This window comes from Tupaia chinensis, unplaced genomic scaffold (genome assembly GCF_000334495.1).
Source record: "Tupaia chinensis unplaced genomic scaffold, TupChi_1.0 Scaffold148611_1, whole genome shotgun sequence".
NCBI lineage: Eukaryota > Metazoa > Chordata > Mammalia > Scandentia > Tupaiidae > Tupaia > Tupaia belangeri.
The window spans coordinates 7119-11959 of NW_006208460.1; the positions used below are offsets into that span (position 1 = coordinate 7119).

The following is a 4841-nucleotide window of genomic DNA, read 5'->3' on the forward strand; positions in this document are numbered from 1 at the left end:
GATTTCATTTACTAGATTCCAATAGGAAAATGCGGTTACAGGAACCTTTTCTGGGCCAAAAGTGGAGTAGTAATCTTTTAAGAGTGTCACCTACCCTTTTCCACCTTTTTTCGTCCATGGTTCCTTCTTGAGGGAACCATGGACAAGCCTCCTTCAGGAAATCAAAAAAGGTGAGCAGTTGTTTAACTTTCACTTTCACTCCTCTAGTCTTAAGGGCTTCCTTTAACCCTTGAACAAACAATTCGTGTTGGCTGAGCTCTTGCCCCATTATAGTCTAGCTATAACCCGGATATCTATCATGAGTAAATACTCACCAGGACGTCCTCTTCTGCGTCCCCTTAAGTTATGCCACGGACTTCTGACTTGCTCCTTCGCTGCTTCTCGAACTCAGGTCCCTGTCCAGGAGCCAGAATGTCCCAGCCCGTGGGACGATCGGGCAGGGTGCCTGAGTGAGAGAGCGGAGGTCTGGAACTGGTGCAGCGTCACAACATGGGAGCAACACAGTGTCACAGCTCAAGATGGTAAGCAGTCGCTCATTTATTGAGGGTCAGAGAACATTCTTATATACACAGGGTAGGAAGAGGAGGCGGGAATTGTCACGGACCTGACTGAGGACCTGCCTGAATGAGGAAGTCTCAGCATGAATTGTCTACTCCTGGGACAAGGATACTTGAAGGACCTTGTATGAAGGTCTTGTCAGCCATTTTGGTGCATGTGGCTCCCCACACCTCCATGTCCTTCTGTTGGGGAAAAACAGAATTAGGAAAGTCTCAAATCTGGAAAACCTAAAGAGCTTAGATGTCTTGGATCTTCACGGAAATCAGATTACCAAAATCGAAAATGTCAATTATTTGTGTGATTTGAGAGTTCTAAACCTTGCCAGGAATCTTTTAAGTCACGTTGATAATCTTAATGGTCTGGATTCACTAACTGAACTTAACCTACAACACAATCAAATCACTTTTGTTAGAGATGTGGGTAATTTGCCCTGCCTCCAGCGTCTGTTTCTCAGCTTCAACAATATTTCTAGTTTTGACAGTGTGTCCTGCCTTGCCGACTCTGCTTCCCACTCGGACATCAGTTTTGATGGCAACCCAATAGCCCAAGAGTCATGGTACAAAAACACTGTCTTTCAGAATATGATGCAGCTGCGCCAGCTAGATATGAAGAGAATCACAGAAGAAGAAAGGCATATCGCATCCGTGGTAGCCAAGAAAGAAGTGAAGAAACGAGAAAGTCATAAACAGTCTTTGCTTAAGGACAAGAAAAGGTTAACAATTAACACTGTAGCTTGAAAGTGGGACTTGCAACAACAAGTGGCCAACACTGCTGCAAATCAGGACAAGAAAGACTCCGACTCTCCTTCTCAAGATCCCTGCCAGATGAATGGAAGTGCCATCTCTGCATTTCCGGAGGAGTCAGGGTCTCTAGACTCAGGACTCAGCAGTGCTTTACAAGGGCTGTCTGTCCTCGACTCCCACCTGGTGGAAGTAGATGGGGACACGCTGTCCCTGTATGGCTCAGGAGCGCTGGAGTCCCTGGACTGGAACTGGTGTGCCCAGACAGCAGGCATGGTCACAACAGTCTCCTTCACCTTCATAGAGTTCGATGAGATTGTCCAAGTGCTTCTCAAGTTGAAGATGAAATTCCCTAATTCTCTGCATCTTAAATTCAAGGAAACAAACCTTGTAATGCTGCAGCAGTTTAATGCACTAGCACAGCTTCGTTGTATTGACCAGTTGACAATAGACCCTCAAGGAAATCCAGTTGTCAATTTTACACTCTGGAAATATTATGTACTGTTTAGGCTGAGCCATTTTAATATGCAGAAAATAAATGGAACAGAGGTGATGCAGAATGATATGATAATGGCTGAAAGGCTCTTTGGAATCCTAGCACATGTAGCATCGTCTGAATTACCCCAGTACTGTCTGATTTCCATTCTGGGTGATGCCAGGAAAAAGCAATTCCGATATCTGCTAGAAACCAAAGGGAAAAAACCTGGCATTGTCAATGAAGAAAATAACGATAGCAAAAAACTTGTGGGAGAAAACACAAATCGTGCTACACTAAATTATACCACAAGAGACTTTTATAATGAGAAGCTAGAGGAAATAAAGGAAAAAAAGAAATTCTGCAAGACGTACATAGAGGACCTTGTGAAGGAGGCCACAGAAATCAACATGAAAAATGAAGCTCTGCAGAAGCTCTGGCCACAGATGTTCATTGAGCTTGTCAGGGATGCCATCATAGAGATCCGCAATAAGAATTCCTATATGAAATTCTGCCTCCAGCAGATAACTGACCAAAAATAGAAGTGGCTTTTGGTTATAGTGCATTCTGGCAGTTGCATTTCTTGAAGGTTGAAAATATCCAGGTTCCCCAGTTTAAACCAACCACATCGGCATCCTACCAACTAGAGACTAGTATCGAAGCTTTATGGCTCACTGTTCTTGAAGTCAAATGTCGGGAAGGAAGAAGGGCAGCGGGAGGGAGGTCCAGTTCCCACGTATGATGACAAGACAGCTCTGGAACCCGGCGGTGTAGACGCTCGGCCTGAGGTGGGCACTGCACACAGGTCCTGCCTTGAGTGGTACCTGGGGTAGCCCGGAGCGTGCAGTGTTTGCTGATGGCTCCGCATGAGTTGTTTCTGCCTACTTTCAGCTGAAAGCTTTCGGTTATTTGCCTTTTCATTTTGTCATGATTTCCAAGCCAAAAAAAAAAAAAAAGTTCTTTTATGAGCAAAGAACAAACTTACTAATAAATTAGTTTTTAAAAAGCGAAAAAAATTAAGCTTACAGCTTTCCTTAAACAACAAATTAATTCCATAAAAATGTAGCCTATTCAAGTCCACTACCACAACCTGGAGATGGAGTATCACGGAGCCTAGACATGGGTCTCGCCTGAGGCATTGAATCGGTTAGCCAAAGATGGGTAAGAGAGTCTGAGCCTAACAGCTGTACAGTCCTCACACCTAAGACAGGAAACCCATCATTGCAATGGGATTCTCCAATGACGGGTAAGGATGGACATGTGGCTCTAAAAACGACTCCAACCTAAGACAGGCATGATTCCCCCAGGTGTTTCTGCTCTCTTTGAAAAAATAAAAAAAGGGGACATGTGGCGAGCCCTGCATACAGAAGCCATCTTGAGCTATCCTCCATCTTGAGCTATCCACCATCTTGGAAACCATTAGGCTTCACTTCCTCACTGAGCAAACCATTTCTCAGAAATCATGTGACCAACTTTTCTCCCTGGAAGTGGTTGGGTTTCTAGGCAATGGGAGAGATCCACCCACATCAATGATTGGTTCATGCAGTTCTATCTCATTTGCATTTCAGGCAATCAATTGGTGCCCACCAGCTGTATATAACTCGCCATTTTTCCTGAATAAACGGAAGTAGATGGAAGAAGACGACTTGATCAGCACCTCGTATTGTGTGTGCATGTGTTTGTCCCATCTCTCACTCCCTCCCCCAGGGAACCTGTTCGACTGTCAGCAGGGCAGAGTGGGCACAATCTTTCCTTTGGTGGTCACAGACAAAACTACAACCCTGGGCATGAAAACACAAAATAATACACACAACTTTGGAGTCCTGAAGATAGTGGCTCTCCAAGGGCTAAAGTAGGCAAAAAAGCAAGATCAGGGCAACCTAAAAGCTCAGAAACCTTTTTTGCCTCTCTCATTGAATCCACTGCCTTGGACAGTCCAGTTCACACACGAGGCCTAACTCCAGTTAGACCCAGGAAGAATGGTCCCATGTTCAGCCACATTCTGCACTATCGTACTCAGTACCCCAAACTCCAAGGCTACTCTGTCATGGGGAACCCCCAAAAAGTAGAAACCCTTTCCATGGATCTCAGTGCACAATGGGTCATCAGTAGATAATCAAGTACCATAATCACTTCTATGAGCCTATGCAGTTCTTCAGGTAGCTCAGTCAGTGCCTCCCTTTCTTGATACATTTTCTGTTTTCATATCTAAATACACACTGGGAAATTTATTTTAAAATAGGGGTTTATTTAGCTAACACTTTTGGAGGCTGAGACATCCAATGCTAACACACCAGCAACAGGTGAGGACCTTCCTGCTGCCATGACATGGAGGGAAGCATCTCAGGGCAATAGAGCAAGCATGTGTCAGCTCAGGTTCTCTCCTTCCTACAAAATCACCAGTATCACTATGAGGCTTTCACCCAGGTAACTGTCTAATTCTAATTATGTTCCAGAGGCCTACCTCCCAATGCTGTAAACATATAAATTTGGAGTTAAATTTCCCACACATAAAACCAAGGACACACATTTGACCTACAGCAATCTTGGAGGAAGTATCTGAGTTCTCCTCTCTTGTGACCCATTTGCATTGGGATAGATACCCATTCTAATTTCTAGTGCCCAGAGTGGAGGATGCAGGTCTAAGGTTTGAGGTTTACCTAGAGAATTTTGACTCAGAAAGACAAGGACCTTGGGAACCCATCACCATTAACCTGGCATTTTCACACTTCCCATGCTTTGAGGCCCAGACATGTTGCTTAGAGACAGGATATTCTTCCTCCTGACCCACCTACCTTCACCTCTATACTTTCCCCTTGTTCCTTCTTCAGTATCATCTTTTATCTTGAGCCCACCTGTAAATTTAGCATGTGTATGCCTGTGCACAAGTGGCAATGCCAATAGACAATGCCCATATAGAGTGAGGTGCACAGGATTACCCTAGCATCTTATAATATTTTATCACAAAATCAAATCACATGGGAGCATTTGAGCTCTAGCTCAGGAGACTAAAAACTTCTCTCGTGCAGGATCAACAGTTGGCATAATGGCTATGTCACTGAACTCCC

The 4841-nt window shown here is 44.4% G+C and overlaps 1 pseudogene; it reads left to right on the forward strand.

The window, feature by feature from the left end:
- Nucleotides 1-2367, forward strand: part of LOC102491627 (leucine-rich repeat-containing protein 49 pseudogene) — an 8729-nt pseudogene extending 6362 nt beyond the window's left edge.
- The last annotated feature ends 2474 nt before the right edge of the window (nt 2368-4841 follow it).